This window comes from Hibiscus syriacus, unplaced genomic scaffold (genome assembly GCF_006381635.1).
Source record: "Hibiscus syriacus cultivar Baekdansim isolate YM2019G1 unplaced genomic scaffold, ASM638163v2 tig00110429_pilon, whole genome shotgun sequence".
Classification (NCBI taxonomy): Eukaryota; Viridiplantae; Streptophyta; class Magnoliopsida; order Malvales; family Malvaceae; genus Hibiscus; species Hibiscus syriacus.
In genome coordinates, this window is record NW_024062733.1 from 849639 (window position 1) to 863805 (window position 14167).

Genomic DNA, 14167 nt, shown 5'->3' on the forward strand with positions numbered 1-14167 from the left:
TGATCTTGAGATGATTCCTTAAAAGACTTCTAGTATCTAGCATAAACCTTCTTGGGTTAAAACCGATTCTCCATAATTTCCAAGTAAAACTAACATTCCTTATGCACATCAATAGTTTAGCAGATCAATAATTATTTTCAGATTTATTAATCCACTTCAGAGACAATTCTTGTCATTTTCCAACATAAGGGTAATTTCGTAATTTTCCCTAATCAAAATATTCTCATAATTTATCATCTAAGTACCTTAATGAGATAAATATAATCTACAATCCATGGTTGATTCTTTATTACTTAATTCCAGAACTTGTAATTAATTCCAACTATCCAATTTTCTTATAATAGTCATCTGAGCCATATTTAGTTATCTACTTTCTACCGTATTCGTATCTAGTGTAGATCTTCATTAATTACACATATGAGACCAAACATTTCCATTCATGAATTTACCAATACCAACATGTTCTATAAAGCATAAAGAGGTAGTAAAGTATTACCTCGATTTCCGTGCAATACTGATCGACCATAAAAATTCCATTCGAATGCCTTTGATCTTTAATTCAACTTCCAATAATTCCTCAGATATATCAACCATAAATTATATCAGAAACGAAGCTTAATTACTATAAACGGATCGATCGGGTGATAAATCAGTGAAAGACGGCTTACGGGTTCGAATTTGGCAAAACGGACTTCGGATTCGGATTCAGGACGTCGAAAGCATAAAATATGACTTTTCAGAAATTTAGAATATTCGGTCAAAATCAAAGTCAACGGGTTTGACCGGAAATTTCGAGGTCTTCGGGTTCGAATTTCGAAAAACGGACAGTGAAATCGGATTTGGAACGTCGAAAAATGTCAGGATAGGTATACTCGGTCGAAGTCAAAGGTCGTTTAATGCTCGATCAAAGCCGGTCAAAGTTTTGGTCAACAGTGGTCAACGCGGGTCAACGGTCAACGGGTCGGGTCAACGGGTCGGGTCAACGGGTCGGGTCGGGTCAACTGGTCGGGTCAATGGGTCGGGTCGGGTCGGGTTATGACCGGTCAAACCGGTCAACTATCCGGTCAAACCGGTCAAACCGGTCACTTTTGTCTTCCCCACGCGCAGTGGCGGCGCGTGTGGGCGCGTGAACAGTGCTAAAATCCCGGAAAAATTTCTAAAAATTATTTTGAGCGATTTCGAGATACTTACAAAGCTCGGTTCACAATTTTGAACGGCGGAGAGCTCGATTTCAAAGAATCGGAAACTTTGACCGCTTCACATCCTCACGCGCCGCCGTCGACGGAGACCAAGGATGACACCGGCAAACTCGGAACGATGCAACGAACACGATGGTGCGGGAGGTATCGTAAACGGATGACCCGATCGTCGTGAATCGATGAAAAACCAACTAAAACCGAGTTATTACCGACGATACTTCCGACTGAAATTCACGACGAACGGCGATGATTCACGATGAAAGGTTTGAGGGGTTTTGTTCCTCGATTGACAACGAACACGATAGTAGTTTCGGCTCGTCGTTTGGAGGTCGGACGGCGAGTAGATCGGAGTTGGAAGTTGGGTCAACGGAAGAGAAAAACTGGAAAATTATACATTCTGCCGCACGGGGAGGGGTTATAAATTCTCTCATAAAGGAAATTGGCTAAACCAAGAGTTTAGTCACTGAACTTCCTACACTTCTTAAAACGGTCTGCTAACTTTGAAATCTTACAATTTAATCCCTGATTCCTTCCAAAAATACCAATTAAATCCACCACTTTATAATTTCTTAAATTTAGCCCCTAAATTGGGGTGTTACAGGCGACCTCCTTTGTTTCTGCGGGAGGAGTGGCGACTGATACTACAGACTCCTCGATTGCCTCCACCGTCTTGGCGCCGTCATTGTCTACGGTCGGTTCATCAGCTGGTGGTGGTGGAGGAAGAGTTTTCTCTTCTTCCTTAACTTCAACAGAGGCGGGTGCTTCAATTTCCACCTTGTACTCTTCTGAAATTTCAACAGAAGCAGCAGGTTTCTCTTCCTCTTTCTCTTCTTTCTTTTCTTCTTCTATTTTTCTCTCAGCTACTGGTTTTTCTTCTTTGGCAGTGAATTCGTGCTTGTTAAGCGCTTCTTGAATGAGATGTTTAAGCTCATCAAGAGCCTTCTTTTGAGCCCCAGGTAGTTCACCAACGACATTAGTTTCTTCTTTAAAAGAAACCGATTCAGTAATCGTACTCTCTTCAACATTGGCCTTCTCATCAACTTCAACAACAACTTCTTCCTTTTCTTCTTCAACAACAGCAGCAGCTGCAGGCTTCTCGGATACCTCAGGCTCTGGAATACCCGAGTATTCGTACAAGTATGTTTTTTAAAGTTATTGTACTTATGCATCATAGACGCATAGTAGTTAATTTTGAGTGGTATCCAATTTTAACAAATACTTTTAGTTAGTTCTATGTGAATTATGAGTCAACAAGATGTGTTTGTAATGGGTTTGTTTTGTTATCGGTGTGATATGATAATCGAGTGAATCACTATTGGAGATTACTTTTGCGATCCACTCGTAAATCGACTTAGTTTTACCTTGTCATGTATTTGTGTCCCAACATAGATAGCTTGATAAGAATTTTCAAGGTATTCCTGTCATCAGGGAATACAGAGAGTCTGTTGCATACCATGCCCATTGTAGTTTCAAAGTAATCCAGAATTTCTCGTAAGATGAGCCTAATGTTTTATACTTTGTTGGACTTGGCAGTTATGAGCCCTCAAAAAGGGGTAAGAATGTTTAATGCTAAGTTGTCTTTCTGATCTGATTCTAACATTTGGTTAACATTTGGTGTTAATGAAATTGCAGTCCTTTGTATAACTCGAGAGTTGTACTTCGACAACTTACTAGTGCTCAAGCTCAACGCAGGGGAAGGCATGCAATTGAGGTCTGTGCAGCAATCGGTGTAATTTTTTACACCCAAAGTTCAGTCTCTTTTTGTGTTGAATGTTGATGCCTTGTGGTTGAATATATTGCAGGTGTTGAAAAAGCTTGTTGGTCGTATAATCCTCTACCATTCTTACTCAATGCAAGTTTATGGTTATGTATCATCACATAAAAGTGGCAGTCATAGCTCATTAACTCTTGTCCAGCATTTTCTCGTCAGTTGAGGCTTATTAGAATATTGATGAGAGACCTTGCTATCGATTAGGTTACACCATCAATTTGTGAGATTTTTTCTTGTGGATAAAACTAATAGACTCAGTGTTATATGTGTTTGTATAGATAGGAATTGGTAGAACAATGGGAACTCTTTGATCTAATTCTAATATGATGAAAGTTTTACACCAAAAATTCCTATCATTTACTTTTTTTACGGTATCACATGTGGTAGTATAGAAAGTGGGCATTAAAAGGTGTGTACTCTCTGTTTCTCATCACTTCTCCAACTATAAATCATCCTTCAAATCTTTCACTTTCTTCGTCTTCAATCTCTTGTTCCTTACAGTTTTCTCTCTTATAAGATAAACTAAAATCAAAATGAACTTGGGTTAGTCATTTAGACTCTCAATTTCATTCACATTGTTGAAGTTAGGTTATGGGTTGTGGGTCTTTTCCTAGTTTTTACTTTATTTTCCTAATTTAGAGACTCAAGTTATTTTATATAATATTATTTTTTCTTTATATAAATTAAACTATAATTTATATAAATTAAACTATTAATTTTCTTTGCATTATTAATATCTAATTTACATATAATAATTTTATTAATTTATTAAATAATATATAATATGCTATTTATTAATTAATATCATAATAAATATTTTATTATAACATTTAAAAAGTAATCATATTAATTTAATTACATCATAAAACTAAAAAACTCATAATTTTATTAAAATCTTATAATTTCGTCCATGGTAATATAAAAGTCAGGTAAATATCAGATCAGATCATTAACAAGTCGGATCATTTACAGGTCAGGTTAAAAACAGGTCAGGTTAAAAACATGTCAGGTTGAAAACAGGTCAGGTTGAAAACAGGTCGGGTAATACCAGTTATTTACCAGGTCAATCTCGGGTTCGGGTTCATATCAGTCGGATGCAGTTCGGGTTCGGGTATCATATTTTCGGTTCAATTCGGGTTCAGGTCGGATGCAGGTCGGGTTCGGATCCACAATTTCCAAGTGTAAATCGGGTTCAGGTCAACACCAGTTCCGACTCGAGTCGATTTCAGATCGTCACAGTGCAGGTCAAAAACAATTTTGACTCGGGTCGATTTCAGTCAGTTTTGCAGGTCGGGTCATCTTTTTACAGCCCTACGAAGAGGTGGCCAAATCGATGAAGTTCAATGTGAAGAAAAATGTGTCAAGTATGAGATTGGAGGGTCAAGAATTTGGTTTATAAAAAGGGGAGTGACATGGGCAAAGGGCTCTTAGCGTGGCAAAAAACTTAATCCAAGTAAGAGGTTAACGTGCCACATCAATTGTCATCACCTATAGTAACAACGATTAACGGCAAACGACTAATTTGTTGTTTATAAAATATCAGTGGAGAAAACCAAAATTTACTTAAACATATGTGACTTTATGTAGTTTACCCTTAGTTAAATCAAATAATTCTTATGAAAAACGTTGAAAATGAACTTAGATTTGACTCTTTGTCCTTTGAGTTTTACAACAGCTTTAGCTTTCTTGGCCGCACCATATTTAAATTAGCAGAATAAAATCAAGCATTTAGAAAAATAAATTATATATTAGAAAATTTTATATTTATGTTTTAGGACAGGCGTAAATTATCTATTTAGTCATTTAATTATTAGTGTGGTTTTTGTTTTGATCACCAAAACTACAAAAATCTTTCATTTTCATCATATATTATCGTTGTTTCAGTTGATATAAACATTATATTATATATGGAAATGATAACATGTCATGGTATATTAACACATTTAGCTATAAATTTTATATATTTCATCAATTATGTCCTATATGGAATATCAAATAAATTTAACACTTCATATTTATAAATTATCAATTTAGTTCTCAAGCAATCACCATCATTCCTCATCAACCGTTTCAAAACTTATCGGTTCAAATCGAGTGGAGGATGTAAAATTTTCTGGTCAAGTCGGGTTGACCGAAACCCGACCCGTGCCCGTCCCTAATCGTGACTTTGTTTACCCCGACATATTATCGTGAGGAGCACTAATGTTATACATTAAGAAAAAAGGTCGATAAGGCAGGGTATTAACTATCAACAATGAATAAGTTAACTATGGAGAATGTATGCTTCTTAGGGTTGACAACTTGTTTGACCAACTTAAAGATGCTCGAGTGTTCTCTAAAATCAACTTGATTAAGGTACTTTCAGTTAAAGTCAAAGAAGCATATATTTTAAAGATAACCTTTTGATACAGATATAGTCATTACTAATTTTTTATGAGGTCGTTTGTGCTCACTAATGCACCAAAAACACTTTTCCATCGTACAATTAAAAAACAATGTTAAATTAGTTAATTAGTTACATCATACAATTTTGTGTTTTTGTTTAATTATAATGTATGATTAATATATGTTACAATTATATAATAATATAGATTAAATATATAATAAGCTCAAACCTTAAGGATGAATACTCCTAAATTTTGACCGAGAAAGCCTGAAAGAAAAGACCATTGATTTCTGTGAACGTGAAATATCAAATTTTACAAAATACAACTTTCTCCAAGGTTGGTTTTATTTATTTTTCTTCTTTTGCTACAAATGTAAATTGTAAATGCTCACTATAACCCAAGCAATGGGTAAATCTAAGGTTGTCGAGGAGTATACGACATCAGCACATAAACAGTGCTATAGGGATCCCGTTCATTGCATTTAAGCTGATGTTGCACGTCCATATCACCATGCCAAATATTCCGGCCACGGGTACCAGGAAAGTATCCAATGGGGAGCTCTCAATGTTATTTGACCAAAAATGGTCTCAGCGGCTCATGTTACCAAGACAAAACCTCCGAAAGGTTCCATTTTACCACAGACATTAGCACCGTTGAATCCCATTCCAACTTCAACGCTCTAAGGGCAGAGGAGACATTCTCTTGAGGATGATGCAATCCTCGGATCTGGAACGTAAAATTGGAAAGAGTCACCATTTTTGATTCTACACCACCGACTGAAGATACTCCTGCAATTCTTCACTGTTGAAAAACAATAATTCATTCATTAGACAATAAAACAATCATTCCACTAAATTTTACCATTGGTATCAAAAATAGTTCTCGTGGATCACTAAGGTCGGCCGAAAGCAGGAAAACAGAATAATAGTAAAATTCTCTTGATCCAGTCCTACACATTAATCCATGCCATATATTTTCTTTTAAACCAAAAAAGAATGGGAAAAATGATTCAAAGTCTTTCTCTTCAACTTCATGGAATTGCAAGGTTGTCTGCTACGCCTATTGAGCCAACTGAATAGTTCTGTGGTCTTGTAACCGCAATGTGAAAAACTAAGAGGGAAGAAGTTATTTTCTATCTGCAAGGGAAATTGTTGAAATGATGTCTTTGAAAAAAATATTTACCAAAGTAATCCACCTCTAAATCTCCTGCTCTATTTATGTCTATTTACGTTTTAACAGTCGTCGGTAGACAATCACCGTTCATCCACGATATTTTGTGACAAAATCAATATTAAAAATTCACGTTGCATCCATTTTTTTCGCATATGATTGTGTTTCCACGAATCCACTCAATAAAAAAAAAGCAGGTTTCTACTATAAAAAAAGCAAGGTTCTACTATTTTGGAGACCATGAAAGCTTAAATGAAGTTCGTTCGGCTTATAATCGTAAAAGTTTGGAGATAAAAACCATTTCGATAATTTGTAATTTATAGGGATCAAAGAAGTTCGTTCAACTTATATTCTATTTTGGGTATTTTACAAAAGACATTGTGAAAATAACCTTCAATATTTAATTATCATTTGATCTCTATTTTTATATTTGACTCGTAATATTTTATTTTAAGAAAAAAATCTAACATTTAGAATATTTTGACCAGTAAAAAATTCATATTTTCAAAACATCCATTTGTTAATACAATTTCCATCCAAACGAGGACTTCTGTCTCAAAATGAAACATTAAAAATTAAATAATTTAAAAGAAAAGATTAAAAGACAATTAATCAAACATTAAAAAATAATTCAACATTATAACTAACATGTCCAATACAGAAACTTAGAAGAAAATTATTCAACTTATTTTCACGGCAATTTTACCAAGAATTATTATTTACTAATATAACATTCATTTGTCATTATTTATCAAAATGTCATCTATTCGGAAAATACGTTTTACAATACTCGTCCTACGCGTACGTCGCAAAGGCATTTTCTAAAAAAAAGCGTTTATCCTGATTTGACAATACTTTCAAAATGTATTTTAAAAAATTTTAAAATTAAAATTATAAGAACAAAAAATGTAATTGATAAATCATGACTCCATGAATCAAAAGATTAATTGGGTTAGTTTAATAGACATAAATAGAGCGTAAATTTTTGTTTGTTACAATGTGGGATACTTATAGGCGTGGGCATACCTTATAGTCATCGGTAACTTCTAGCATGTTAGCACCAAGAATCTCCTGCTCTCCTTCTCTTCTGGCAGCAAGCTCAGTAACATAGTAATCCTCTTTCTCTGTTCTGTATACAACCTTAAACTTTGGTCCGATTGCTGTGGAACCATTTGACGCTGCAAAATGAAATTCAATATTCCCTATACCTGACAATTTTACATGCATCAACCTATGTTACCAAACAATGATGCACATAAATGAGATGAATGAGAACACACTATATTATCCTATTACACTTGCAAAGCGAAACATATGCATGAGCAGTGATTAAAACAGTTACTAAGTTTCATAAAATTTGAGAAAAAATAATAAATACAAAATCATAGGAATAGTTACCATGGGCTTTGTTGCTTCTATCTCTTGCGAAAACAAGAGCAACAGCGTCAGTCGACTGTTCGACATTGCTTGTAGCATTACTTCTATCACAACTGACATCTTTCCTCGCCCACAATGATTGTTTCCGTAGACATTGTACGATCTGAGACAAACAGTATTACCAAAACAACAATAAACATGCACAAATCTTCTGAATAAAATAAAAAGAGAGAGCAAATAGGGAAATGGAAAAACTTGCCTAATATCTTAAGGACAGGTTCCAGGCGAGTCACTATATCCTACAAAATCAAAATGCCACATGTTAAAGTGCCGCCAATTAGAAGACCCTAATTTAGCAACTTACCCCTATCATAATTGCTTGCGGTGATGTGGAACCGGACACAGGGGATGTAAAATTCTTAATATCTCTCACGAACTTGTAAACCATTGGCATTGAACAATTGGGTGGCTGATAAAAGGTAAAGATTTCCATGTTAGTCTTCCTTTGATATATTGAAATTAAGCACCACTTTTTGTTAGGATTTCCTTGTTCTAGAGTTTCAGTAGCTGAACAAAATTTCACCTCTGCCTCAGAGCGTCGTAAAAGAGGGATCACGTCGACCTTAAGTCCCGGAACGAATCCAACAGTCAATTCAGTGCCCGTATTTACAGTAATTTCCTCATCAGTATTTTCAGTCCACACAACCTGCCATTTCATGAACCAGAATTCAAAAACAAAAACATAAAAGTTTAAGCATCACAGTGATACAGAATAGGAAAGTACTTAAAAATAGAAAAGAAAGAACAAACCTCCCTAAATTCTTGAGTACGTGCATCTCGTCCAAGAATTCCTTTAGCACAAACTACAATAATCGGTGTTCTTGATCCAAATTTTTTTACCATCTGCCAAAGGAGCAAAACATTTAAAAATTTCTAAAAAGTAAGCAAGTAGCTAAGAAAGAAAGAAAGAAAGATTATGTTTTTAGACTTCATACGAATTGGAGAATGTCATCGAATTCAGATCCAAGACCAACACTCGCCATAACAAAATGGGGTCGAATTGGCTCCGACATAACCTTTTCAAAAAGCTCTTGTAGAGCATCCTACACCAATGTTTACAAACAAAATCAGCAAAAAAATATAAAGAATTACTTTGCTTTTGAATTGGGAATTAAAAGAAAAAGTGGAGATATTGTTACAAGAGGCACAGGGTTGAAGGAGATGGCGGAGGAGAGCTTAGGTCGGGAGAGAATGCGAGAGCAAGCGGAGTTCCAGTCTTTACGGACGGCGGCAGCGGAAGCGAAAGACTTGGCAGGTAGCCTTGAAAGTATGTTATCAAGAAGATCACTGGTCATCAAAGAAAACCCAATGTTCTCCATCGAAGGGCTTGTGGAAGACTCTTAATACCAACTCAAGTTTCTCGTTTACTGCTTTCAGGGGGGGGGGGGGAGTTTCTCGTTTGCTTTGGGCTTTTCCACTATCTCCTAGTTTTCCTTTATATCTCTAACTTTTTGCAGCAATCAATTATAAGAATGAGCAAATCGAATCCCAGATCAAGACTTTGAATCTTGATTATTTACAACTGAAATAAAACTTACCCATGTTCTTTCTCCCGCTCTTTCTCATTCTTCCAGTCTCGTCGGTTACAAATTTCAAACTAAATTACAAATTACTCACTATACGTTTATTTTTTTTAATTTAATCATTAAATTTTATACATTAAATTTTTTTCTCTTTTTTGTTTTTTTTCTCTAACTATGTATTACTTTTTAATCAATTAATATTTTATTAATATTATTTATATTCTTTATTAACCCCCATTTTCCGCTCACCTTATGTTTCCCTTTCTTAGGAACGTAAACGAGTTGAGTCGAGCTCGAGTATTATTAAACTCAACTCGAATACCTTTAAACTAAATTCGATTCGATTTGAAAACTTGTGAATCTAAAATTGTCAAACTCGAATTGAACTCGAAATAAATATTTAAAGTTTACTCGACTCAACTTGAAAGCTTGAGAGCTTAAAATTTCAAGCTCTACTCGAAATCAAAAATTGAAGTTCGAAACAAACTCAAACATGAACCTTAAGTACATAAAACCGTTATATTATTTTCTTCTTCTTTTTCGATGGAATCGGATTAAGTTCAGATCTTCTTCATTTGACTTGAAATTTAATGGTTAAAAAAATTAACTAGCTTTACCACAACATTACTACTACTTCAAAAAAAAATTTAGACAGCAAACAAAATAGGAACATAATAAAATTTGTCTTTGTTGATGGATAGTGGTTTGGGGTGGTTATAATGACGATCGATGTGATGATCGGGATCTTAGTTCGCTCAGATTGAGGACAAAAAATGGAGAGTAATGGAGGAATAAGAAGAAGAAAAGAGAAAAAAATAAAGAAAAAAATATAATTTTTTTACTTCATTTTGGTCTAAATTTGATTTTTCTAAAGTCTTAAAATGACGTTGTTTTGATATAAGTTGTCATGTCATAACATCGTTAAACAATTAACAACAGAGTAACAAAAAACTCAATATGTAAAATTCAACGAGTACATTAAAAAAATTAAAAGTATAATAAATGAAATAAGAAAGAGAGTAAAATTCAGTTGCTAAATTTGAAATTTACCCTAAACATAAAAACAAATATAAGTTCCTCTAGTTTGCAATCATATACCCTTCATCCTTCGAGTTTCTAACTCTTTTATCTGAATTAGTTCTGTTGTTTTATAATTTTTTTTCTTCTATAAATACAAAAAGAGATAAGTCTATAATGAATATTATTTATCTAAATACATTACTAATGATATCTATTGATGTGACATAAACCACATCACTAAAAGGAATGATATGACATATGTCATGTTATTAAAAGTAATAACATAATATGTGTCATGTCAACAATTTGACACATGTAAAAATGTCATGTCCTCAATATGGGTGGTTGTTACTCAACTAACATCTTCCATCTAATAAGGTTTGATTCACATAAAAGGTGAAACGTTTAGAGATAAAATGTTTTGAAAAACAATAGAGTATAAAGTGATCATTTATAAAAATATTGGAGGTATTTATGTCATTATACTAATAAAATATTAAAATTAAATAAAATGATATCTAACAATAAAAGATAAAAATAATTTTAAATTTAAATATTTTATTTTATACTGAAACCATATATATTAAATGAAATAAAATTATAAATAATTTAAAATATCCACTTTTAAGTGGAAATTGAAAACTCAACATTATTTTTAGAATTCATTATAAGTTTGAAATTTGCCATTATTTATTTAAATAAATAAATAAAATTTATTTATAAATTTTTTTAAAAATTAAATTTCTCTTTTTTTAAACTACTACTAATATTTAATTTTATTAAATAAAAATATAATAATATTATAAGAAGAATCTACAAAATTTAAAGTAAACTAATCACATTAGATGATTTATCTTTCAATCATAGGAATACACAAAACTTATCATTGAAGAGTAAAATATGATCCTATAAAAGAATTAAAACAATAAATTGTGTATTTTACCCATTTAATAATTCCTCAACTAATGATACTGGCCCTCGAACCCTGGACTCGTAGCTCGAGTGCTTTGAGCACAAGGCACAACAAACCAGCAAGCCTCACCCTACCTGTAAGCACTGGCGAGGTTCTCCAAGTAGTTTTCGAAATGCAGCTGGGGAAGGCTCCGAGTATTGATGGTTTCCATGTGTATTTCTACCAATAGAATTGGGATGTGGTTGGGCCGAGCGTATGTGATTTCATTCGAAGAGCATTTGAGAGTAGCGAGATCCCTACGGAAATCAATCGCTCCCTGTTGGTTCTTATTTCGAAGAATAATGCTCCTGAGAATTTCACTCATTTCTGGCCGATAAGTTTGTGCACAATGATTTTTAAAACTCCAACGAAAACTATCGTGAATAGGCTTAAGCCTTTCCTTTCGAAGTGGATTTCGGAAACTCAGACTAGTTCTGTGTCGGGTTGCTACATCACGGACAATATCATTATTTCTCATGAGGTGGTCAATTCAATGAGGTGTAAATAGGGTAACAAGGAATGGATGGCCATTAAAATTGTTCTTGAGAAAGTTTATGATCGACTGGAATGGGGTTTCATTGATGACTCTTTGGGGAACATTGGCTGCCCATAATTGCTCCGGAAACTAATTATGAACTGTGTTTCCACTGTCACAACCCAGGTTCTTTGGAATGGCGCTGTTTCGGAACCGTTTACCCCTCCCGAGGCATTCGACAATGAGACCCCTCTCTCTTTATTTATTTGTTATTTGCATGGATCGTCTTTCTCAAGCAAATTCAGAGAGCTGTATCAGAGGGTGTTTGGACGCCCATCAAGCTTTCAAGGAATAGTCTGAATCTATCTCATTTATTCTTCGCGGGTGATTTAATTTTGTTTGTCGAGGCGTCCCTTGATCAGCTTTATGTTATTCAATGGATTCTCAGAGACTTTTGTGACAGTTCTAGACATAGAGTTAGTTTGAAGAAAACAAATATTTGTTCTTCGGCTAATGTCTGCGCTCGCGTCCAATCTGATATTAGTGAGGGGTTTCAATTTACGAGAGTTGAATCGCTTGGTAAGTACTTAGGGGTTCCGTTGCTTCATAAGAGAGCCAACGCCACATTTCATTATATGATCTAGCGTATGCGAGAGAAGTTAGCTGGTTGGAGGGCCAAATCCATATCACTTGCTGGTCGGATTATCTTAGCTAAGTCAGTTTTATCCGCTCTCCCGTCGTCTTATATAACGGAGTCTTGTACGAAATGGTCTGGTTTGGAACGTAGATGATGGAACTAGGGTTAAGTTTTGTAGTGATCCCTGTCTTGGGAACTTGGGTCCTTTACGGCATCATTATATTGGGGCTTATAATCCTGTGCAAGACAATGTGTTCGTCTGTGAGCTAGTTTCACATACTGACCAATGGAAGTGGTCTTCGATTATTGATATTCTGCCGCTAAGGCGCTCTTACACCTCATCGCCATTAAGCCACCTGTTAGTAGTAGTGGTCCTGACATGATCGGTTAGGGTTGGGACCCCAAGCGAAGGTTCTCTATTAAATCGGAGTATGATGCTTGTTCGGGGGGTGATTTGGTAACAGGAGATCCTGGAAAACTATCTCTTTATATAAATGCCTTCCCCGAGTTAAATCGTTCCTTTGGTTACTCTATCATGCAGGATTCTCACAAACGAGGAACGCTCCCGTCGACATCTGACAAATGATGCAAGTTGTGGGGTGTGTGGCAACACCGTTGAATCCTTGTCTCATGTGTTTCAGACTTTCACAACAACAACAACAACAAAACCCAATTCCCATATGTATGGAGTAAGGGGGAGGTAGGGTAGTAGGCTACCCCCAACGCCAGGTTGAGAGTAGCTTCCGTGGAAGACCTCCGGCAGTCAGAAAATTAAAAATTTAGATAAAATGCAATGCATGTATAAATAAATACATAAATACATAGCTAAACAGTATTCATATGCAGTCATTAAAATCATATGTGCGTCTGTAACGGGAATTAATCTCTGCATAATAATCCCTGCGAAAGAATCTCTGCATATAGACAGAAACATAAGATCCGGCTAAATTTAAAAGAGGAAACATGAAGAGAATGATACACAGAAGTCAACGTTAGCAAGCCCAGTTCTAATCCTTCATAAATACCAATAACAGAAACGTATAAAAAGTATAAGTCATGGAAAATACTACAAAGACATTAAAAGAAGATAGAGATGATACACCCTATAGATGTGACCCACACTACTCGATTACCCTAGTCTTTAGCCTCCATATTTTCCTATCAGAGGTCATGTCTTCGGTAAGGGCTAAATCCCTCAAATCAGATCTTAAGCAGTCTTCCCACTTTCGCCTTGGTCGTCCTTTCCTTCTGGCACCGTCGACTGTAATCGACTCTACCCTCCTTACCGCATCCGACGGTAGTCGCCTAAGGACATGCCCAAACCACCGTAGTCTTCCCTCCCTCAATTTTTCTGAAACAGACACCACCCCCAAGGACATCCTAATAGCAGAGTTTATCGTCATATCCCTCAGAGTCCTACCACATGTCCATCGAAGCATTCTCATTTCTGCGGCCTCAATCCTCCTTACGTGATCCTTCTTGGTTGCCCAACATTCTGATCCATACAACAGCGCTGGTCTTATTGCCATTCTATAAAATTTTCCCTTAAGTTTTAGAGGGACCTTCTTGTCACACAGAACTCCAGTAGCGGCCCTC

The 14167-nt window shown here is 35.3% G+C and overlaps 1 pseudogene; it reads right to left on the reverse strand.

Annotated features, from left to right (window-relative positions):
• Window positions 1-1781: 1781 nt before the first annotated feature.
• Window positions 1782-9283, reverse strand: LOC120124745 (annotated as a pseudogene).
• Between the last annotated feature and the right edge of the window lie 4884 nt (window positions 9284-14167).